General features: G+C 39.0%; 1 pseudogene across 1 annotated transcript in view; it reads left to right on the plus strand.

Annotated features, from left to right (window-relative positions):
- Positions 1 to 273: 273 nt before the first annotated feature.
- LOC308241213 (NADH dehydrogenase [ubiquinone] iron-sulfur protein 5-like) overlaps positions 274 to 25947 on the plus strand; it is an 87394-nt pseudogene continuing 61720 nt past the window's right edge. Inside the window, exon 1 of the transcript in view lies at positions 274 to 309. The product of the transcript in view is annotated as an NADH dehydrogenase [ubiquinone] iron-sulfur protein 5-like (transcript). The remainder of the gene's footprint in view (positions 310 to 25947) is intronic.

Here is a 25947-nt window from a genome sequence, read left to right on the forward strand (position 1 = left end):
AAGTTGAGTTTGTTTTGTTTGTTTTTCTGATTAGAAACAAAGTGTCTTGATTTGTCTTATTGTAAGATTTCATTAATTATAAGCTACATCATTAATTCAATTATTTTTGGTGCTAAGAATTATCATGCTCAATCCTATATAATAAAAGGCTAATATGTAAATAGACCAAACGATGGAAAAACCGGACAACTGGTTGCTATGACGTGCGCTGACCACCAGGGAAGCACGCGTGGAACATGGTGGGCGTCGGCAGCAGGCAGCAGAGTGCGGAACATGGGGGGCGTCGACCATGGTGGGATGGTGGAGCAGGTGAGCGGGGCCACCAGACCAAGTCAGGGCTCCAGTCTCTGTCATCAGGGCAAGTCTCTGGTGGTTACTGAAAATTCGTTGCTCCCACACGCCATGGTCCTGCCTGGTGCTCGCACCTGCTGCTGGCACTGGCCCCGCTCGCACCCGCTGCCGCTCACACCCGCTGCCAGTGTCTGGCACTAGCCCTGATTGCTCAGGGCCGTCAGCGGGTGTAAGTGGTGGCTGCCAGCCCTGATCACCCCTCAGGACTTCTCCACCTCCCCCTGCTCCTGAGGGGTGATCAGGGCTGGCAGCCGCCTCTTGCCCTGCTACCGGCATCAGTCCTGCTCACACCCACTGCAGGCGCTAGCCTTGCTCACACCCACTGCTGGCACCCGGCGCCGGTCCCAATTGCTCAGTGCCGTCAGAGGGTGCAAGTGGTGGCTGCTGGGCCTGATCGCCCCTGAGGGCTTCTCCACCTCCCCCTGGATCCTGAGGGGCAATTGGGTCAGCAGCTGCCTCTAGCACCTACTGACGATGCCGGCCCACTTGCATCTGCTGCTGGCGCCAGCCCCAATCGCTCCACGCTGTCAGAGAATGCGAGTGGGGCCAGTGCCATCAGCGCATGGGAGTGGTGGTGGCGGGAGAGGGGCTGCCAGCAGACAGGGGACTGGGGGCCATGGTGGGAGGGGCTGGGCGGGGGCATGGAGGATGGGCCAAGACCCACCCCTGTGCCCACCACAGCCTCATGGCTCACAGTTCCTTTCAAGGTGCACGAATTCGTGCACTGGGCCCCAAGTAGATATATAAAGAAAAAAAAATCCAATGTCAGCAATGTTAAATGTGTGTGTGTTGGCGGGAGGAGAGGAATGAGGAAGTATCTTAAGATTGAAGAAATAAGCTACATACAACAGTTTTTTAAATAACAGGTTTTTATTTTTTTATGTGGCATTAGGGTTACACAGAGATGTAGAATATGGTCAATATTTTTATATAAACAGGAGAAAATTTAATAAGAAAAAGACAGCACAATTAGTACTAACAAACTGGAAGCATTTGCAGAGTGGATTGAACTGTAAGTAAAGAGCAAGACTTAGATTCATGTAGAACAGAGGTTGGCAAACTAAATATTGTCCAAGAGTCAGGGCCTGTCCAACATCTGTTTTTGTATAGCACCTCGAGCTAAGAATGCTTTTAATATTTTTAAAAGGTTGAATAAAAATTAAAAGAATAATATTTGGTAACATGAAAGCTATAGGAAATTCAAAAATTTTTGGAACACATGCATGCTCATTCATTTACTGTTGGCTGTTTTGGCTCTACAGGGCAGAGTTGAGTAGTTGTGATCAAGACCATAAGGCTTGCGAAGCCTAAATTACTGACTTTTAACACAAAAACTTTGCCTATCTCTGATGTAGAGCAATTTTATAGGCAGGATTGTTGACATGCACAAAGGCTCAGTGGTGATGGTGTGCCATGATGGAAGGAGGAGAAATAGAAGAGTCAGTAGAGTAGAAGTGGATTAGGGCCAGCTTGAAAGACTTTATGTTAGGCATTGAGATGCCTCAGCAGCTTTCGGAGCCAGGGAATGATTGTCACAGTGCTCTTTAGAAAGATTAACTTGGCAGCAGTATGTGAAATAGATTAGAACACAGTATTAACAACTGGGGTAGAGAAGTTCAAAGATTACAGCAATGGTATCAACATGAGACAGCATGTATCTGGAGCTCAGTGGTGACTTGGGAATGAAAGGAAAGGAATAGATAAAAAAATTAATATTTATTAGTAATAGCAATATGATTTTAAAGATCTTTTCATCTGGATTTTATCCGAGGGCTAGTATACATGATTTGACCAAATTCTGTTAATTAGAACTATCCTATATAATAAAAGCCTAGGTGGCATCATGCGTGATGTCATTACAAGATGGCCACCATAGGATGGCTGCCCTCATGTTGTCACAAGATGGCTGCCACAAGATGGCCACCACAAGATGGCCAGTAGGGGAGGGCAGTTGTGGGCGATCAGGCTGGTAGGGGAGGGCAGTTGGGGGCCATCAGCCAGGCAGGGGAGGGCAGTTGGGAGCAACCAGGCCTGCAGGGGAGGGCAGATGGGGGTGACCAGGCCTTCAGGGGAGCACAGTTGGAGGTGACCAGGCCTGCAAGGAAGGGCAGCTGTGGGCAACCAGGCCGGCAGGGGTGGGCAGTTGGGGGTGATTGGGCCAGCAGGGGAGGGCAGTTGGGGGCAATCAGGCCGAGGGGGTGGGAGGCACAGTTGGGGTTGATTAGGCCAGCAGGGGAGCAGTTAGGTGTCAATCAGGCTGGCTGGGGAGTGGTTAGGAGGCGATCAGGCTTCCAGGCAGGCAAGTTATTAGGAGCCAGCAGTCCCAGATTGTGAGAGGGATGTCTGACTGCTAGTGGGATCGGGCCTAACCCAGCAGTCGAACATCCCCCAAGGGGTCCCAGATTGGAGAGGGTGCAGGCTGGGCTGAGGGACACCCTCTGTGCACAAATTTTGTGCACCAGGCCTCTAGTGTAAATAATAAGATGCTACTCCCAATGTGAAATTAACCAACCAATCACTAGGTCTCCTCTTGAGTGCAACGTCAACTTACTCATCTAACAAAGCATTTGCTCATTAAGAATTTATTCTGGCCCTAGCTGGTTTGACTTAGTGGATAAAGTGTCAGCCTGCGGACTAAGGGGTCCCAGGTTCGATTCCAATCAAGGACACATGCCTGGGTTGCAGGATTAATCCCCAGTGGGGGGCATGCAGAAGGCGCCGTTGATGATTCTCTCATCATTGATGTTTCTATCTCTCTCTCTTCCTCTCCCTTCCTCTCTGAAATCAATAAAAATATATATATATTTTAAAAAGAAACAACCTGCAAATAAAAGAAAAAGAGAATTCTCCAGAAAAAGAGATAAATGAAATGGAGATAAGAAATTTATGTGATATAGACTTCAGAATAGTGGTGGTAAAGATGCTCAACAGCATGAGAAAAGATATAGTAACTCTGAAAACAGAACTAAAGAATAACATAGCACAAATAAAGATCACATTGGAAGGAATACACAGCAGATTAGGGGAAGCTGAGGATTGGATCAGTTAATTAGAAGACACGGTAGAAAAAAATCACTCAACCAGAGAACCAAAAAGAAAACAATTAAAAACCAGGAGGACAGCTTAAATATTGTGAAATGTAACAATATTTGCATAGTAGGTGCACCAGAAGAGGCAGAAAGTGAGCAAGGGATAGAGAACATTTTTGAAGAAATAATGGCAGAACACTTCCCTAACCTGATGAAGGAAAAAAGTCACACAAGTTCAGGAGGTACAGAGAGTCCCAAGCAAGAAGAACCCAATAGACCCACACCCAGACACATCATAATTAAAGTGCCAAAAATTAAAGACAAAGAGAGAATCTTAAAGGCAGCAAGAGAAAAAAAACAAAAAACAAAAACTGTTACCTATAAAGGAGTTCCCATAAGACTGTCATCTGATTTCTCATCAGAAACTCTATACATCAGAAGGGAATGGAATGAAGAACTCAAGTTATTGGAAAGCAAGGATCTGAAACTAAGATTACTATATCCAGCAAGGCTATCATTCAAAATAGACAATGAAATAAAGAGCTTCCTGGACAAAAATAAAAAGCTAAAGGAGGTCATCACTACCAAGCCAGTGTTACAAGAAATGCTAAAGGGACTGCTGTAATGAGAAGAAGAAATAGAGAGAGAAACCTAGGCATACAACATTAAAATGGCAATAAATAAGTACCTATTAATAATAACCTTAAATGTTAATGGATTAAATGCTCCCATCAAAAGACAGGGTAGCTATGGATACAAAACGTGACCCAACTATATGCTGTCTACAAGAGACACACCTCAAAACAAAAGACTCACACAGTTTGAGAAAGAAGGGATGGAAAAAAAATTTCCATGCAAATGGAAAAGAAAAATAAGCTGGGTAGCAATACTCATATCTGACAAAATAGACTTCAAAATGAAGGCCATCACAAACCGACCTGCATAAGGTCACTACATAATACTAAAGGGATCGATTCAACAAGACGATATAACTCTGGTAAACATATAAGCACCTAATATAGGAACACCTAAATATATAAAACCACTTCTAGAGGACTTCAAGAGAGAGATCAACAATGATACAGTCAGAGTAGGGGACTTTAACACCCTGCTGACTTCAATGGATAGATCCTCCAGACAAAAAATTAACAAGGAAACAGTGACTCTAAAGGACGCACTGGATCAGGTGGGCCGTTCACTCTTTCCTCCTTGAAACACTTTCTTCAAGGTGCCCCTAGGACACCACCGGTCTTTTGTCTTCTTTGTATCTAACTGGCCACTGTTTCTCTATTTCCCTTACTAATTCCTCATTTTCCTGATCTGTTAACATTGGAGGGACTCAGAACGCAGTCCTTAGATTTCTTCAGTACCAAACATCATACTTTGGTGGTCTCAGCCATTCTCATGGCACTAAATAACATCTTTGTGCTCATAATTTTCAAATTTATAACTTTGGTTGGAGTCTCCAAACACATGTTATATTTATGTTTAAATTCTTTATTGTTGAAAGTATTACCTATGTCTCCTTTTCCCCCCATTGACCTCTCCCCACCCACTCCCACCTTCCAGCACAGGTCCTCACTCCCCCTATTGTCTGTGTCCATTGGTTATGTTTATATGAATGCATACAAGCCCTTTGGTTGATCTCTCCCCTCCCATCCCCCCAACCCGCCCCTGCCTTCCCTCTTAGGTTGGACAGTCTGTTCGATGCTTCAATGACTCTGGACCTATTTTTGCTTATCAGTTTATGTTGCTCATTATAGTCTACAAATGAGTAAGATCATGTGATATTTATCTTTCTCCAACTGACTTATTTTGCTTAGAATAATGCTCTCCAGGTCTAACCATGCTGTTGCAAATGGTAAGAGTTCTTTCTTTTTTACAGTAGTGTAGTATTCCATTGTGTAGATGTACCACAGTTTTCTAATCCACTCATCTGCTGATGGGCATTTAGGCTGTTTCCAAATTTTAGCTCTTGTAAATGTGCTGCTATGAACATAGGGGTGCATATATCCTTTCTGATAGGTGTTTCTGATTTCTTGGGATATATTCTTAGAAGTGGGATTACTGGGTCAAATGGGAGTTCCATTTTTAGTTTTTTGAGGAAACGCCATATTGTTTTCCACAGTGGCTGCACCAGTCTGCATTCCCACCAGCAGTGCACAAAGGTTCCTTTTTCTCCGCATCCTTGCCAGCACTTGTCGTCTGTTGATTTGTTGATGACAGCCATTCTGACAGGTGTGAGATGGTACCTCATTGTCATTTTGATTTGCATCTCTCAGATGATTAGTGACTTTGAGCATGTTTTCATGTGTCTCTTGGCCTTCTCTACGTCCACTTTCGAAAAGTGTTTAGTTAGGTCCTTTGCCAATTTTTTGACTGGGTTGTTTATCTTCCTTTTCTTAGGTTGTATGAGTTCCCTATAAATTTTGGAGAATTAAACCCTTATCAGATGTCACATTAGCAAATATGTTCTCCTATGCAGTGGGCTCTCTTGTTATTTTGTTGATGGCTTCTTTTGTGGTGAAGAAGCTTTTTATTTTGATGTAGTCCCATTTGTTTATTTTCTCCTTAGTTTCCATTGTCCTAGGACAGCCGTGGGCAAACTACGGCCCGCGGGCCGGATCCGGCCTGTTCGGCTGTTCTATCCGGCCCGCAGAGCCGAAAGAGCAGAGGGTTCTCTTGCTCTCCCCTCTGCTCCTTCACCAGCAGCAGTGTTAACATGGCAACGTCGGGAAACACGGCCGCAGCTCCTTCTTCTGAGTGGGCGGATTTATATACGCCCATTCAGTAGAAGGAACAACTTCTCAATCTTCCAGAGGCTCCTTGTAATGCCCGCGGACACGTCCCCCGACATCATCCTGGGAATGCGTAGACACGTTATCGTGCTGATGTAGGGAGACACGCCCCTGGAGAGCACAGTATCAGAGCATTAGCTAAAAAGGAGACCAACAACACTGTTCCCACTGAAGTTGATGTTTTAAAGACCAAAAATCTTTCAACCCAGTCTACGTTGCCATCTACATCTACGTCCCGGGCATAATTTGGAAGTTGCACTAAAGAAAATGTTTAATTTACTGTTTACACATTTTGTTCTTTTCTATTTGTTTTAGTTTTAAATTATTTTATTATATTTAAGTTTAATTTGAAAGGCTTTTGTACCTTTCCTTCGTTAGGCAATTTTATTTTGCCTTTGCCATCTTCAATATAAGGTATGTTATTGTGCTATTTTTCCTCCATTTTTTGAAGTTTCAAATTATAATAATTAGTGTTTACATTCTTCTTGTTAAAATGTTTGAAATGAATAAAACTATTGAAATAAATAAAAAAAAAAGACCGTACCCTTTTATGTATGATGTTTACTTTGAATTTATATTAGTTCACACAAACACTCCATCCATGCTTTTGTTCCGGCCCTCCGGTCCAGTTTAAGAACCCATTGTGGCCCTCGAGTCAAAAAGTTTGTCCACCCCTGTCCTAGGAGAAGTATTGGTAAATATATTGCTGTGAGATATGTCTGATATTTTGCTGCCTATGGATTCTTTTAATATTTTTAGGGTTTCCCATCTTACGTTTAAGTCTTTTATTCATTTTGAGTTTATTTTTGTGTATGATGTAAGTTGGTGGTCTAGTTTCATTTTTTTTCATGTACATGTCCAGTTTTCTGAACCCCATTTATTGAAGAGACTATCTTGATTTCATTGTATGCTCTTGCCTCCTTTGTCAAATATTAACTGAGCATAATGGCTTGGGTGGATCTCTGGGTTCTCTGTTCTGTTCCATTGGTCTTTATGTCTATTCTTGTGCCACGCCAGGCAGTTTTGAAAACAGTGGATTTGTAATTCAGCTTAATATCTGGTATTATGATCCCTCCAACTTTGTTCTTCTTTCTCAGGATTGCTGCGGCTATGCTAAAGGCATGCTTGACAATTTTTAGAGAAATTCTTGAGAAATTCAAGTGTTACCATTTCATCATCAACTTCAAACTACATTTCCACTTAGATATCTAATAAATATCTCAAATTACGGTAGCATATTAAAAAAAAGAAACTCCTGGTCTTTCTTACATCACTCCTACCCTAACTCTGTTCCTCCTGTAGTTTCCTCCATCTTAGTTCATTGTAAGTCCATCCTCCAGGTGCTCAGGCCAGAAACTTTGAAGTCATCATTGATTCGTCTCTTTGTCTGGCTATCAAGAAATTCTGTCGACTCTTCCTTCAGACAGTATCTTGAGTCTGACTAGTTCTCACAACCTCCCCTGCTATCATCCTGGTCTAAGGTACCATCATTCTCATCTGATTTACTGCAAATAGCTTCCTAACTTGTCTGACTGCTTCCATCTACCTTGCCTTATTCATTCTCATCCCACGGATTCTTTTTTTTTTTTTAAATCATATCACACTACTTGTCTTTGCATGGTCCTTAGGGTATAATCCAAATTTCTTATGATGACCTCTAAGGCTTTGTGCCACTGGCCACTTCTCATTTCCCACGACTCCATCTCTTGCTCACTGATTCATTCTGGCCATTGGGCTCTGTGATGTTCCTCAAACCTGTGACCACGCTTGACTCCAGGCTGTGTTCTTGCTATTCCCTCTACCTCACCTGCATAGCCACATGATTTACTCTCTCTTTTATAAATTTTTATTTAATCTAATTATTTTATTTTTTATTGTTGATGCTATTTCAGATGTCCCCCATTCCCCGCCCCCCCTTTGCTCACCTCCACCCAGCTCCCACCACCCTTCCCCTGGACTTCACTATTGCTACATGATTCACTCTTGCACTACTTTCAACTCCTTGTAGACATTGCCTTCTTATTTTTTTTTAGTATTAAATATTTTGTTCTTAAAAAAAAAATCTTTATTGTTGAAAGAATTACATATATTCCCTTTTTCCCCCTATTGATCCCCTCCAGCCCACCTCCACCCCTCACCCCGGCCTTCATCACCCTGTTGTCTGTGTCCATGGGTTATACATATATGCATACAAGGTCTTTGGTTGATTACCTCCCAGGCACCCACCGATCCCCACCTTCCCTCTGAGATTCTGCACTCTGTTCCATGCTTCCATGTCTCTGGATCCACCCTGTTTGTCAGTTTATTTTGTTACTTAGAGTCTCCATATGAGTGAGATCATGTGATACTTGTCTTTCTCTGACTGACTTATTGCACTTAATATGATACTCTCCAGGTCCCTCCATGCTGTTGCAAAGAGTAAGAGACTCTTCTTTTTTACTGCTGCATAGTATTCCATGACATAAATGTACCACAGCTTTTTATCCATTCGTCTACTGATGGACATTTGGGCTGTTTCCAGACCTTAGTTATTGTAAATTCTGCTGCTATTGAAATGTGGGGTTTGGGGTACATATTCTTCTATGGGTCCTTGTCCTACAAAGTTTGAAGAATAAATTCACAGACTAAAGGGCTTCTTTAATAAAACTGTGGAAGTTTATTGGAAGCATATACAAACTCTCCCTGGGGAGTGTTCCATAAAAGGGGAATCCTCTGGGAAGGGGTTCCCAAATAGGAAAAGCTGCTCTCTCTCTCCCTCTCTCTCTCTCTCCCTCTCTCTCTCTCTCTCTCTCTCTCTCTCTCTCTCGGAAAAATAAAAAAAAAATTCTGTCTCGTGTCCCTTTGTCTTCGGTTTATATATGCTGCAATTCTTTGTCTGAATGTGACCCTTTCTAATTGGACCCTTCATTAATTTAGGACCCATGCTTTCCTCATTGGTCACTCTGCTACCTAGTATCAGTTTCAAAGGTCAAAGCCCACGTGGTATCCTCCTCTTTCTCTCCCCCTTATCTTGAAACATTCCTCTATCCTTTGTAAAAATGTTTTCCTCTTTCTATTATCTTGCAACATTTCTCTATCCTCTGTCAAAGTATGTTTCCTTCTTCCCATCCTGCTGTCCTACATATTTTACTCTAGGTAACTGTAGTGAGTAATACCTTAATGACAGAAACATAATCTATTAATTCATTTTATTTTTATATCCCCCAAATTTTGGCACATGATAGGTTTGATATTCTCCAGGACAGCAAATTTATTCTGGTTATTTTCTTTATGCCATAATCTTTAGTTTAAAGGCACTATAAGGGAGAAAAAATGAGGAGGATGGATATGCTAAAGAAATTTACAATCTATAAGATATTATGTAATCAAATAAACACACAATTAGGAAGTTTAAGGTACAAGCGAAACAAGAAGTAGCAAGTACTATATAGAGGTTCTTTTCTAAAAATATGGCCAACAAGACATTAAAATTCTTTTTTTTTCTTCTTAAATTCTCACTCAAGAACATGCTTAGAAAGAGGAAGGGAGAGGGGGAGGGAGAAAGAGACATTATTGTATGAGAGAAACACCTATTGGTTGCTCTCTGGTAAGGGCACGTGCTGGGTTGTAGGATCAACTGCAACCCAGCATGTGCCCGTACCAGGAATCTAACCAGCAACGCTTCAGTGCATGGGGTGACACTCAACCAACTGAACCATTCTGGAGGAGAGTAGAGATATATTGATTATATTGATTAACTAGAATTTATATAATTATTCATGCTACAATTTTAAGGGTGACTGCTAAAATAAATTGGACTTGCAATCTCTAGAAAATAAATGAAGGAGGGACGTGAAGTTAACAGAAAATGAGGTTAAAGTTTATTTCAAAAGCAGAAAAATTAGAAAGCACAAAATAAGATGTTAGTAATGTGTAAATATATTAGTAGCCATAATAAATATAAATAGATTAAATGGCCAGTTAAAGGAAAAAGATAGACTTGATAAAATAATTTTTAAGTTATTAGTACCACTAATGATCCATATAGAAACAAATTACTACTCCAACTCCAATAGAAATCATTTCACATGGCTTGACAAGCCAATAAAAAAAGCAAATTTTTTTTGTTTCTTAGAAGAAATAAAGAAGAACATATGACTACAAGATAAAAAGTATTTCTTAGACAAGAGTTACTAGCACATACCACAAGGGGAAAAGATGGTATAATTGACTACATATACATAAAGTTATTTAATTTGTGTGAAACATAATTAGACAATAAATATTACTTATAATGGTATTTCACTGTTCATCCAGTGAAAATATAAAAACTACAAAGATAAACCAAAGTTGAGCAGATATTTGAAAGTATAAGAATGATAAAGTCTAGAATCCAGAATTTTAAAAATCTCTTAAAATATATATAAGAAAAGACAATTTGATTGAAATATTGGTAAGTAGATGAAAATGTAATTTTTCAGAGAAGAAAGACAAGTGACTGACAAATTTGTTGAAATTCATATATAATCTGGAGAGAGCAAATTAAAACCACAATAAGAAACAAGTCCTGAAAATAGCAACTTTGGGTGAGAATATGGAGTATCAGGAACAATGCTTGGAGCGAATATTGGAACAAACCTTACAACTCAGTAATTTAAATTCTAGGTACATAAACTAAAAAAACACACAAAACCCTCTGAATTATACATACAAGGAAATGATTTTAGCAACATTACTTATCATAGTAAAAAACAGTGAAAACACTTTAAATGTCTATAAACACAGAGACTGGATAAAACGATTTTATATTATGGTGATGGAATACTCTATATTACTAAAAGTAAATGAGTTAGGTTTAAATGTATTAAGACTAAATGTTGAGCAAAGAGCTTTTACCCCATACCTTCCCTAAGTCATAGGATAAGATATACAGTATGATATCACTTTAATACATTTTGAAAAATAAAAAAACTATTGTATATTATTTAGGACTAGAGGCCCAGTGCATGAAATCGTGCATGAGGGGGTGTGTGTGTCCCTCAGCCCAGCCTGCACCCTCTCCAATCTGGGACCCCTCGAGGGATGTCCGACTGCCTGTTTAGGCCCGATCCTATCAGGCAGTCGGACATCCCTCTCACAATCCAGGACTGCTGGCTCCCAACTGCTCACCTCCCTGCCTTCCTGATTGATGCCTAACTGTTCCCCTGCCAGCCTGGTCACCCCTAACTGCCCTCCCCTGTAGGCCTGGTCCCCCCAACTGCTCTCCCTTATAGGCCTGGGTCCCCCCAACTGCCCTTCCCTGCAGGCCCGGTTGCCCCCAACTTCCCTCCTCTGCTGGCCTGGTCACCCCTAACTACCCTCCCCTGCAGGCCTGGTCCCTCCCAACTGCCCTCCCCTGCTGGCCATCTTGTGGTGGCCATCTTGTGTCCACATGGGGGAAGGATCTTTGACCACATGGGGGCAGCCATCTTGTGTGTTGGAGTGATGGTCAATTTGCTTATTACTCTTTTATTAGATAGGATTATATACATATATAGCAAAGTTATAAAGAATGCACATAAATGAAAATATTAGTTATAGTCATGGTTACCTCTGTGAGAGATTGAGGAAAATTATTTTGGGGAAGGGTATGCTGAGATCTTATGTTTTTAATTATTTATTTGTTAGTTATATTTCTCTCTGTGCCTTCGTTTATATTTGAAATATTACAACATATGTGGGGTTTTTTTGAAGGACTATAAGAGTTATGGGACGGCGTGGAGATCAACTTCAGGGGATTAAGGTACAGAACAATTAGTTTGTCCAAAGAAGCCAAGGGGTGAAAGGCAGAGATGGAAGTGACAGGGCACCAGGGCAGAAGACAGCAGCATGGGCTTCTGCCCTGACACTAGGAGGACTGGTCCCACCTGAATATGGAGATAGGTAGGAACAGGAGGAGTGCCATTTAGGATGTTTCAGGAAACGCTTTGATTATTAGGGTTTTCTGTTTTATTCATATAAAATGGGGGGATATTTAGGGCTTATAAGCAGGGAATTATAAGATTAGATGTGTGTGTTAGAAATAATAAAATGGTACAGAATTAATCAAGACTTAGAATGAAAAAAATGATGAGTCTGATATGTGAAGATACTTAAGATACTTAATGCAATATTCCAGGCAACAGATGATGGAGAGTTTACCTGTAGCTAGGAGGCTGGCACTGGAAGTGGGAAAGAAAAGGTGGGGATGATAAATAGTACTGAGAATAGAATGATAAGTCAGAGTCTGACTGAGGGTAGGGTGGGGAGATGGTATGTAAGATTCATAGATAACTTCAAGTTTTTGAGGCTAGAGGTCCGAGTAGTTGTGGCATTAATAGAAACAGAAATATCAGGAAAACATACTAGTTTTGAAAAGAAAGTTCAATTTTATACACCTTGAATTTTATATATTCCCTAAAAAGATATTGAGAAAGCAGTTGAGAACCATGTGTTTGCTCAATGGTGATACTAGCAGACATGTATATATTAAACTAACCACAGATTAAAAATATTTGGAAAAAAATGTTATGTTGTTATTGGCTGCTATGTACTTAGGCCTACGATGGTTGTATCTGTACCGAACATGATTTTTTCCCCCTTGTCATTATTTCTTAAACAATACAACTATTCACATAGCATTAACATTGTATTATGTATTATAAGTAATCTAGAGATGATTTAAAGCAAAGGGGGAAACGTGCATAGATTATCTGCAAATACTACTAAGGGACTTGGGCATCTGAGGATTTTGGTGTCTGTGGGGGATCCTGGAACCAATCCCCACAGGATACCAAGAGATGACTGTAGTTATGATTCCATCCAAAGGCAAGAATTAAAAAATATTAGTGGAAATAGATCTCTGGAATGCATGTTTTTTAGGATGCTAGAGAAGAACCAGAAAGAGTTGCGTAAGCAGTGCTAAGAAAGGGACTAAGTGGTCACAGCATCATGCTGAAGTGAGGCGAGGGAACTAGAACTAAAAGTAATGTTTCACAGGTCATTGTTGCCATTGAGAGAGTGGTTTTAAAAGAACAGCTAAAAACATGATGCATTGCTTAAAAACTCTATGTTCTGATTATAACTAAGTTTTTAAACATAAAATGTGTGCTATTTTAATTAATTGGGACATTTGTTTCCAATTCTTTGACTGATTGTTTTTGACTTCCCTTCCTATTTTATGATTCTTTTAGTGACTTTCTCATCTTCAGGGCATTTACCAAACAGTAGTTTCCAGAAATAGTTACAGAACAAATGAAGTGTAGTGAAACAGTGTAGCTTCATTTTTTTCCATTGACAGAGTCATCTTTCAAAGCCCTAAGCTTTTAAAAATAACTTTGCTCCAGTGATTTTAGTGATAATGCCTATTATATTTACCTATTTTAGCTACATCCATTGAATTAATGGAATTAGTTTATGTGTTTTGTTTTTAACTAGAATAATCAACTGTTAAGCACATAACATACCCAGTCCATCAGATATAATAGCATAATTTTGATATTCCATGTTTTCAAGTCCTTTATCTACAACATTTGTATTGTCTAATTCACACTGTTACAGATTCACAGTTGCTTCTTTCCGTAAAGTATTTATTTGAAAAAGTCTTAGTAAATTCTAAATATGTGGTATTTGATTAAAAAATTTATATATATATTTTTAAATTTATCTTTATTGTTGAAAGTATCACAGGTGTCCTCCCTTTCCCCCATCATTATTTTCTCATGCAGAATCATCATAAAATCTTAAATCTGGAAAAGACCTTAGAGAAAATTAACATGCATCATTTGATGCATGAGGAATGAAAGTCCCAGAAAAATTAGGAGACTAATTAAAAGTCACATGACCTGTTGACACACCATATATGACTCAGAGTTATGCAGTTGCAAGGATCGACACATAATAAAATGGTTAAAAAATTACTTGCCTATCACAGTCATTCTGAATATTATTAGATTCCCACAATGGACATCGAACTATGTTAAGAGCTGATGAGGAAACAAAAGGTGGTGATAACATTTTTCCCTTCCCCTGGGAGGTACATACTTGGGGGAAATCTTTGCTGTGCCACCTATAGAATCTAATAGAAAGTTGTCATTGTTGGATGAAACAAGAATGAATGAATGATTTTAGCTAACAAAATGTTTCCCTTCTGTTATATGGTAAAATTATTAACAAACAAGCCAATCAAAATATATTATAGATTAATGTTTTTTAAACAAAGTGGTCAAACTCTTTCCCAAGTGCAAGATGCTTTGAGCCTTCACTTGAACAACAACAAAAATGTTGTTCAAAAGGTTTGACCAAGGAGGATTGGGAAATTTAGATTTTTCTCCCTTTGTCCTTCATTTAGGAAATCTCTTCACTCAATACTAGAAAAAGGGGCTTGTGCACAAAGGCACTTTGAAGTGAGTATATATGAAAACAGTAGACCTTAGATATTTAATAGCACAAAATTTTGAAAAAGCTCCATAAAATTTAAGCTTAACTCAGATTAGCATCTCAGATTATTGTATACTAGATAAATTTTGTGGGAAAAGAATAATGATTAACAAAGAGACGCATTGTTAAAATAAAGAGGGATATAGTATAGTTTCATCTTTTTTTTTCTAAATAATGTATTTGAGTAGGATGAAAGGGAGAGAGGTGGACCATTAGTAAAACAACCTCAGTAAACCATGCCTGCATGATAAGAAGCCATGCTGATTAAGAGATACTAATAACATTATGGACTAAGATTGATTTTCAGGAAACTATTTAAATATCTTCAATTTATTATTGCATAAATGCTTGGGTGCATCACCCTTAAACCATGCGTTCCCACGGAGTGGTAAACAATTCTGAATGTGGCCACAGTGAGGAGCTGTTGCGACACAGATTTACATCGCCATGCGGAGGAATGCATATTCCAATCATATTGGAACATGGATTTCACTGGCAGCACTGCTTTTCCTTTCCATTTTATAACATCTTATCATAACTTAGTGTCTCCATTTTCTACTGTAAGTTCATAAAGGTGTGTGGCACACTATTCTTTCTAGAGAAAACATTAGAATTTTTATGCATCTGGTACCCCTAAATAATCACAAGTAATATTATGTTTTAACTGATTCTCCATACCACGACTAGGAATCTATGTAATGCTAAGTGAACCAATTTCAATATACTGTACAGTGTACTTAAAAGCCCCACTAGGGCATGTAAAATAATACCAAATACCACCACAGTTCGTGGGTTTCATTTAAGGATGAAATGGCATTCCTTGTTAAAAAAAAAAAAAATTCATGATTTCATGTGCAAATGTAGCTGTTATTTCATTTCACAAAGGTGAAGTGCCTACTCTGTGCCAGGCACCCTTCCCAGATATGCGGAGAGAAACAAAATAGACTTGATGCCCATCTACTGGAACTGAATGACATGAGAAAGATTTACAAATACATAATTACTGTGTGAGGCAAATGTGATGAGGGCAAAATAAAGAATAAAATGCTATGGGAAGAAAGGAAGAAGTGAGGTGACAAATTCGCCAGGAAGAAAGTGTTCCCAGGTAGAGGGAACAGCATTTAGAGAGGGGGAAGGAGTTTGTTAACATCAACAAAGTGAAACAATGTTACTAGGTTAAGAGGCTTGATGGAACTTGTTGAGGAGTGTGGGGTAAGAGTGGCAGGAGATGACCTGCCAAGTCAGCAGGGGCCAAAACATCTTTGTGTTCAATACATAATCCTTTGAAAAGAGCTGAGTATCTTTCAGCAGGCAGTAAGGAACCCAGTTTCTTTCTATTAAATGATTTATGTCACTGTATTAACGATTTATTATTATTATTATTAATTATTATTTTGGCACTCTGAGAATTCTAGCACTTATAATTCCACAGTACATCTGTTTTAAAAAAAAGAATAATTCTCACCTGAGGGTATGTTTTTATTGATTTTAGAGAGAGAGGAAGGGAGAAAGAGAAACATTGATGTGAGAGAGAAACATCCCTGGGTTGCCTCCTGTACATGCCCCCACCAGGACTCAAACCCACAACACTTTGGTATATGAGACACTTCAAGCAACTGAGCCACACAGTATGTCTTAGAAAGTGATTGTTATGTGCTGAAATGACTAAACATGCATCAGAATTGGCTACCCATTCTGTTTGTTTTTCGGTCCTCACCTGAAGATATGTTGATTGGTTTGAGATGAAGGCATTTTGTATTGACTCACATGCCATTTTTTGATGTTCTTCTTGCCCTCCTGTCAATTTGAATTTTCATCTGGTATCATTTTTCTTCTGCCTATTGGACTTCCTTTATCATTTTTTTTTCCTGATTCAGGTCTGCTAATTATGAGTTTTCTTAGCTTTTGTCTGAAAAGTTCTTCATTTCACCTTTAGATTTAAAAGTTATTTACTCTGGATACAGAATGCTAGGTTGATATTTTGTATTCCTTCTGCATTTCAAAAATTTACTTCATTTTCTTTTTTCTGACAATCAGAAGTCTGAAGTCATTCTTATCTTTGTTCTCTATACTTAGTGTGTTTTTCCTTCCTTTCTGTATCACTTGTTCTCAGCAATTTAATTATGATATTCTCAGTGTAGGTTATTTTTAAATCATGCTTGGGATTTGTTAAGCTTTCTGAGTCTATGGGTTTTTATTTTTATCAAATTTGGAAATGTTTTGGCCATTTCATATATATGTATGTGTGTGTATATATTCTATTTTTCACTCCTATATCACCCCCCCCCCCCCTGCTGAGATTCCAATAATACATAGGTTAAGCTGCTTGATAGTGTCCCACAGGACAGTGAGACTCTGTTCATTGTTCTAAATTTTATTTTCTCTCTGCTTTATTTTGAACAGTTTCTATTTCTTTCAGTTTACTTCTCCACTTCCTGCCCCCTGAAGTGTTTAATTTGCTGACAACTGTGTCCAGTGAAATTTTCATGACAAGATAATGTACTTTTCATTTCTGGATGTCTCATTTTATTGATTTTATATCTTCCAGTTATTTCTTCATTATATTTATGTTTTAAATTTTGATCATATTTACAATATTTATTGTAGCTGGTTTAAAGTCCTTGTTCACTAATTCCATTATCACTGTTATTCCTTGGACAGTTTATATTGATCAATTTTTTCCAGGGTAAGGTTTGTATTTTCCTTCTTCTTTGAATGTTTAGCAATTTTTTAATTGTATGGTACACATTATAAATTTCTCATTGTTGAATCTAGATTTTGTATTTTGTTGTTCTCCTTTAATAAGTTCTATATTTTTCTCTGACAGGCAGGAATATTACTTCAAATAAGTATAGTTTATTCAAGGCTTGCTTTTTTTTTTTTTTTTTAAGGCTTGTGTATAAGCCATTTTTGGATGGGTACATGTAGACATTCTCTAGGACTAGTTCATTCCTGATATAGAGGATAGAGGATGGAGGATGGAGGATGGGGGACAGAGGATAGTGTTTTCTGGATACTCCATAGGCTCCTGGTGTAGTAATCTGCTTGGGCTGCCATAACAGAATACTACAGACTGGATGACTTAAATAACATTGATTTTGTCACAGTTCTAGAGCCTAGAAATCCAAGATCAAGATGCTGATAGCACCCTAGCCGATTTGGCTCAGTGGATTGAGCGTCGGCCTGCGGACCAAAGGGTTCCGGGTTCGATTCTGGTCAAGGGCATGTACCTCGGTTGCAGGCTCCTCCCGGTCAGGGCTTGTGCAGGAGGCAAACAATCAATGTTTCTCTCACATTGATTTTTTTCTCTGTCTTTCCCTCTCTCTTCCACTCTCTCTAAAAATCAATGGAAAAATATCCTTGGGTGAGGATTAACCAAAAAAAAAAAAAAAAAAAGATGCTGATAGGATTGCTTTCTCGTGAGACCGCTCTTTCTTTCTGGCTTGCAGATGGACACCCTCTTTTGGGTCCTCACATGCTCTTTTCTCTGTGCATGAACCTATGTCTTTCTGTGGACTTCCTGGTCTTTTCCTCTTCTTATATATGAGGACACCAGTCCTATAAGATTAGGGTCCCACCCTTATAAGCTTATTTAACTTTATCTCCTGAAAAGCCCTATCCCCATATACAGTCACAATGGGAATTGGGGCTTCAACATATGAGTACTGTGGCATGCCATTCAGTGCATAACACCCTGCATATTTAATAAGGTTGTTGCACTCTGGCTGCTGGGAACTGAATAGATAATATTCAGCCTTGTAGGAGCTGTCAAAAATTTTTTTTCTGATGGGGTATCCAGTAATTGTTCTTTCCCTTAAGGTCCCCCCCCCCCCCCCCCGCCCCAGTTCTGTAGCATTTCACCTTATATATGCTCATGTTATTCTTTATTGAAAGACTTTAGGAAACCCCTATGAAGATTTCTGGAGCCCTTTTTCTTGCTTTATCCTCTGCTTCCTAAATTCTAGCTTTCGTGGTATCCCTAAACATCAACCTATGTTTTCTCACTCTATTTGTGTTCCCCTCACTATGCTGCACCTGGAAACTGCCTGCAGGCAGAAAGCTAATATAGATATAGGACTCACATTGGTTCCTCTGTCTATTGTCTCAAAAGAGTTGTATCATATTTTTTCTAGTTTTCTACTTGTTTTTTGGCAGGAGGTAAAATCTGAAAGATAGAAGTTATTCATGGGCTAAAGCAGAAGTCCTTTTCAAAATTTACATTTGTAAAATTAAATGTTTGTAACTACTTAATTTTTTTATCTTCTTTCTTTTTTTATTTCAAGAAAAACAATTTTAAATATAATAATGTTAATGCAATAAATCTTAATGTTTCAAGAAAAAGGATTTAAATATAATAATGTTACATGCAATAAACATTAATATCTCAAGAAAAATGATTTTAAATATGATAATGTTACATTCAATAAACACCAATTATTCAAGAAAAATGGTTTTACATATAATAATATTACATGCAATAAACATTAATATATCAAGAATAAAAGGATTTTAAGTATAATAATATTACCAAAACTGTACTAACATAGTATGATATCACAAAAGTTGTAGGAAATATTAAAAATCTGCTAATAACAGGATTACTTCTATTATATTCTAGAATATTTTCCCCCATCTGGTTCTATTTTTGTTTATCAGTTTATGTTGTTCATTATATTCCACAAATGAGTGAAATCATATGATATTTATCTTTCTCTGACTTGCTTATTTTGCTTAGCATGATTCACTTAAAGTCTATTTTGTCAGATATGAGTATTGCTGCTCCAGCTTTTTTTTCTCTTTTCCATTTGCATGGAAAATTGTTTTCCATCCCTTCACTTTCATCCTGTGTGTGTCTTTTTTTTTCAGTTGGGTCTCTTGTAGACAGCATATAGTTGGGTCATGTTTTTGTATCCATTCAGCTACCCTACCTTTTGATTTGAGCATTTAATCCAATTATGCTGGAGAATCCTTCTTTCTTCGCTCAGGCAAAATCTTCTCCAGATGTCCTTGTCTCCGGCGCCATAAATGCCAGGATCTTTCTCAGCACCTACTAGGGTTCAGGAATCTGGAGAAGGGTTGTGCATAAATGTATGAGGAGACTAGAGAAGAAATATGAATTTGGAAGGCATTTTGAGGGAGCCAGGAGAGGCTTAGCTCTAGTGACTAAGCTCTCCAAATGTCCGGACCCCTAGCTTTTTATTAACACATTTTTGCCCTAAAGCTGAGCAGATATACATATCAAAGGTAAGGTTTGGTAAACAGTAAAAGATTATCAGGTTGGGGGAATTGCCCTCAGCTGTTCTGCAGCAGGCAATAATATGTAGATTTTCAGCCCTGCTGAAGCCCCAAGGTTCATCAACCTTTTGATGAGCTTCTTGCATTTATGACCTCCTGGAATTAGCCTCCAGCACGTCTACATTTAGGGTTATTATTGAGAGGTACTTATTTATAGCCATTTTAATTCTGTATGGCTAGGTTTCTCTTTCTGTTTCTTCTTCTCAGTAATCCCTTACAGCAATCCCTTTAGCATTTCTTGTAATGCTGGCTTGGTGGTGATGAACTCATTTAGCCTTTTTTTTTTTTTGTCTGGGAAACTCTTTATTTGACGATCTATTTTGAATGCTAGCCTTGCTGGATATAGTAATCTTGGTCTCAGATCCTTGCTTTCCATTATCTTGAGTACTTCATGCCATTCCCTTCTGGCCTGTAGAGTTTCTGATGAGAAATTAGGTGTCAGCCTTATGGGAACTGCTTTGTAGGTAACAGTTTTCTCTTGCTGCCTTTAAGATTCTCTCTTTGTCTTTAATTTTTGGCATTTTAATTATGATGTATCTGGGCATGGGTCTGTTTGGGTTCTTCTTGTTTGGGGTTTTATGTGCCTCCTGAACTTGTGTGACTTTTTCTTTTACCAGGTTAGGGAAGTTTTCTATCATTATTTCTTCAAACACCTTCTCTATTCCTTTCTCCCTTTCTGCTTCTTCTGGCACACCTGCTATTCTAATATTGTTACATTTCACATCATCCCACAGCTCCCTTAAGCTATCCTCCTGTTTTTTAATTGTTATTTTTTTCTTTTTGGTTCTCTAATTGAGTGATATTTTCAACTCTGTCTTCTAATTCACTGATTTGATCCTCATCTTCCCATAATCTGCTGTGTATTCCTTCCAATTGTTTTTTATTTGTGTTATGTCATTCTTTATCTCAGACTGTTCTTTTTTCATAGTTACTATATCTTTTTTCATACTGTTGAGCATTTTTAACACCATTACTCTGAACTCTGTTTCAGATAAATTTCTTATCTCTGCTTCATTTATCTCTTCTTCTGGAGAATTCTCTAGTTCTTTCATTTGGGGGTTGTTTCTTTGTTCCCTCATTTTGGTTGTCATTTTGGGTTTGTGACTATGTATTAGGTAGATCCTCACACCTCTCAATCTCTAGGGTAGGACAGTGTTAAAGGCTGTTTCTGATTAATTGGATCAGGCAAAGACTCAAAGCCTCCAGAGACCGCCTCTGTCTATAGATTAATAGGATTCTGACTTGAATTGTACCCAGACAATCCTCAGTCCTCAGGTGTGGCAAGAGTTTTTTCCACAGGGTGGGGCAGTTACTTCTGCCTGGGGGCTAATTGTTACTTTTAATCTATTAAGTGGTCTCAGGGCAAGGTGTTTTCCAATAGGGTGTGTTCACTGTCTTCCCCCCCCAGGCAAAGCAGATGTCTATGTGGGAAAAATGTCCTCTGCTGTGTGAGGGAATGACTCAGTCCAGGCAACCTGGGGTGCCTGCCTTCTGAGCTCTATCCCCTGAGTCCCCAGTCCTGGGTTCTGCTCTCACAGCTCCAGTCCACTTCACCCTCCCTCTGCCAGAGCACAAGGTGGGTGGCTTCACAGGGAATTTTTGTGCATTGGCCCTTTAAGAGGGTGCCCAAACTTTCAGCTGCCACTCCCTGGCAGAAAGTACCCCACTGCTTTTCACAGCTAGATGTTATGTGAGTACCCTCCTCAGTTTGGTGCTCTCTGCTGGGGAACCCAGCTTTGGGATTAGATCCTAGAGTTCTCAGTGGAACCCCCCCCCCCCCCACACACACACACAGCTGAGATATCTCTCCAGGACTTCAGTTGCCGTCTGTGGGTGCCTGGCCAGCCCTTTCACACCTCCACCCCTCCTACCAGTCTCTATGCAGTCTCCACCTTTGGTCCTTGGGTATCAGGGTTTTCTCCTGTGAGTTTTCCATTGATTATTCAGGAAGCCTTTCCATATTTTAGTTGTAATTCCAGCTTGTTCCTGGGAGCATGTCCATGCAGCATTCTCTAACTCTGCCACCATTTTTAATCCTCCCAACTACTTAATTTTTTAATAAATGGATGATGTTAATCCTATATAATAAAACCCTAATATGCAAATCAACCAAATGGCAGAATGACCTGTCTCTATGATGTGCACTGACCACCAGGGGACAGACACTCAATGCAGGAGCTTCCCCCTAGTGGTCAGTGTGCTCCTATAGGGGTAGCACCGCTCAGCCAGAAGCCGGGCTCATGGCTGGCAAGCACAGCGACAGTGGCGGGAGCCTCTCCCGCCTCCAAGTCAGTGCTAAGGAGCCTCTCCCGCCTCTGCAGCAGTGCTAAGGACCCCTCAGTGAACATCCCCTGAGGGGTCCTGGACTGTGAGAGAGCACAGGCTGGGCTGAGGAACTCCCCCTAGTGCATGAATGTCGTGCACCGGACCTCTAGTGTTAACATATTTGCCTTCTAGATGTATCTATTTAGAACACATATTCTAGATAGATAGAGGGTAAGTCTAGAAAGATCTACAAGGCAAGATATATGGGTCTTTTCAATGTAAATATATTGAGTTATACTGTGGTTCTAATCACAGCCCCCAAAGCCCCCAAAATATATTTAATTAGAATCTAAGATGAAATACTTATCAAAATTTAATCTCACAGTAGTAAAAATATTGTGAAATATATTGTAAAAAATTGCTCTCAGTTGAGTACCATTGCTATAATGTATCGTTAGACTGACCAAACATAAACATAATATAGCTATTTGTTCAATAATTGGATTTCACTGATCTCAAACATTTTAATGAATGTCACCCAACCTTTTATGCAAATGAGAATTACACAGATGCAAGTGTAGGGAGGGTATTTAAGTTTAAAAAGTTGTACAGGTGATAATGATGCACATCAAATGTTGAGAATTGCTATAGTGAAGCTCAAACTTGAGTGTGTATCAGAATCAACTGGAGGCCTTGTTAAAACACAGATTGCCAATGTCCAATCCCTGAGACTTTGATTCATTAGGTTGTATCAGAGCCTAAGATTGTACATTGTTAACAATTTCCCAGGTGATGCAGCTGCTGCTAGTTCTGAAACTCTACCTTGAGAATTATTGTTTGATAGCATAGTTAGTTATTTGTGCTCTTTAACTCTAGCAATAGTAATTTTTTAAAAAAATATATTTTATTGATTTTTTACAGAGAAGAAGGGAGAGGGATAGAGAGTTAGAAACATCGATGAGAGAGAAACATCGATCAGCTGCCTCCTGCACACCTTCTACTGGGGACGTGCCTGCAACCAAGGTACATGCCCTTGACCAGAATCGAACCTGGGACCTTTCAGTCTGCAGGCTGATGCTCTATCCACTGAGCCAAACCGGTTTCGGCGCAATAGTAATTTTTTAAACAAATAGTGTATTAATAATTTGAGCAATTGAGATGATCATGTGGTATAGCCAAAGAAGTATGGAAACTGGAATGAAAATGAAAACAGAATGAAACACCTTGGTTGAGATCTTACTCAGTCCTTACTAAAAAGTCTATTTGTCTCTGAATCTCAGATTCATCATCTATAGAAAGAGAATTATAATATACTAGAGGCCCGTTGTACGAAGAGATTCGTGCAATAGGCCTTTCTTCCCTTGGCTTCCAGCACTGGTTTTCCTCCGGCACCCGGGACCCAGGCCTTCGCTCTGGCCAGAGTCTGCCTTCTTCGTCTTCACTGCAGACTCCAGAGTCTGCAGTCTTGTCTTCATTGGGGCACTCGACTCCTGTAGATCCCTTTGCCCCCCGCCCTCCCTCTCATAGCAGGAGTCCTGCCCTGCCTGGCCACTCAGCTCCTGGAGCAGCTGGGGCGGCAGCCATCTTTGGCCTTCTAATTTGCATACTCACTCTGATTGGCTGTGGGCGTAGCAGAGGTATGGTCAATTTACATTATTAGGTAAGATGATTTGCTGCCTTGCATAAGTAACACATATAAATTGATCATTCCACCTCTTTTCTCATAGGCTTCACTAAAAAAAATTATACAGACAACAGTTCATGGACTCCTTTGAACTAAAAAACTCTAAACAATTAAGGCAAAAGTCACCAGAGGACCCTTTATTAGGGGATCTGGAGCATAATAATCATTTTAATCTTCTTGGGTCAATTCTGAAATAGTCCCTAAGAAATACAGTTGTCCCTAAGTTCTGGTGAATAGTTCTAGTGGACAGAAAACATCTTGGATATTTTAACACCTTCTTGAAATACACAGATTTACTTTAGAATTAACCAGAGGTGTTTTTTTTTTATAATATATTTTTATTGATTTCAGAAAGGGAGAGGGAGAAAGAGATAGAAACATCAGTGATAAGAGAGAATCATTGACTGCCTCCTGCATGCCCTCCACTGGGAATCGAGCCCAAAGCCCGGGTATATGCCCTGACAGGGAATCGTACCGTGACGTCTTAGTTCAAAGGTCAATGCTCAACCACTGAACTATGCTGGCCAGGCAATTAACCAGAATTTTGAGATTCTAATCACTTGAGGCAGAATTATTAATATATCCACCATGATTATTTCAGACTGAACTAAAAACATTTATAACGACGTTATTGGGCTTTGGTTTACTTGGGGCATTTATGAGAAATGAACAGACTTCACTTGAGAGTTGGTTTGAATTCTTTTGCCAATAAGATGCATCAATCTTTACGAGGTTGCTTCTCAAGACAGACATATTACACAGTGTTCTTTACTACATTTTTCTGCTGGAAGGATGTGTAATGTATGTTACCACTTCTATCATTAAGGGTATGGATCTTGCTTAGCATGACAGTTTGTGGGATCCTAGTTGTGTGGTATATTTAAAGGCATCTAACTGGATAAATAACATCTGATGAGTTCAAAGCACACACATTAATGGTAGTATGGATATCTTTCTGAATAAACTACAAAAACAAAACCAAATTCTGTGGTTATGCTTCCATCTGCCCTATGACATTCATTATTATAGAATAGCATACAGTGCTGGTGTCACAAATGTTATGTCTCTGGAACATCACGTAACCTTGGGAGTAGAAATATCTGAAGAACCAAAGGAGAGTAAAGGCTATAATTAAAAATAAGCCCCAAGAAATAGTTTCCATGTGGTTGTGAGAAGCCCTTGAGCACAGCTGGAAAATTTCAGGCTGAAATATGTTGGAACAATAGTTTACAGAGGAAAGTAGCTGGGTTTGTGGTTATACTTGGAAGTGAAATTTCCTTGCTTGGTCATAATAGCAAACTAGCTATAATGTTTGAAAGAATATTCCCTAAAGAAGATTGTTACTCCCTGAATTACAAAGAGAAACATAATAGAAGATGATTTCTTAAATGAGAGTATCAGCTTATGCTCACATTAAGAATTGTTTATTATGTACAAATAGACGTAAGTTTCAAGGCATAAGGAAAAATACAGATTTACTTAAAAATAAAGGCTTGAAAAGTCCAAAATTCAGGAGAGGAGATTAGGACTTATTCTAAAGTTATAAAATAAGGTTACATTTTAAATCTTGCGGTACAAATCTCTCATCTTAGTATTTGAATAAACATCTCAATATATCAAAAATCAACTATCATTTCCTTTCAGATTTACTTCTTTTGTATTTCCTTTTGTTGTTTTTACTGTCTTCATCTTCCTTCAAGTCATCTACTCTTGGTGTTATTTTAAATTTCTCCCTCTATTCATTTTCCATAGATCAATTGTTAATTTCTTTTAATTCTATTCTACTAGGGCATTCACATCCATATCTGTTTATTAAATTGTTTTTAGAGGTTGGGATTATTGAAAATAGTCTTAACAGAAATGTCAGACAAGCAGAGAAGTACAGTGGAGTTGAAAAGCTTCAGGTGTATATAATCATTTGGAAATGGGTGGAGGGGTAGCAGGGTGGTTATTTGTGGTTGATGAAATTTTAAGAAATCAATGCATTGAAAAGCTAGAGTGGAATCTAGGAGTAAGGATAGAAAAGCTAAAAACAGATGTGTGGCAGGCATATGTGGGTAATCATGAGTAATATTTTAGATGATAGGAG

Source organism: Plecotus auritus, assembly GCF_963455305.1.
Source record: "Plecotus auritus genome assembly, chromosome: 2".
Lineage (NCBI taxonomy): Eukaryota > Metazoa > Chordata > Mammalia > Chiroptera > Vespertilionidae > Plecotus > Plecotus auritus.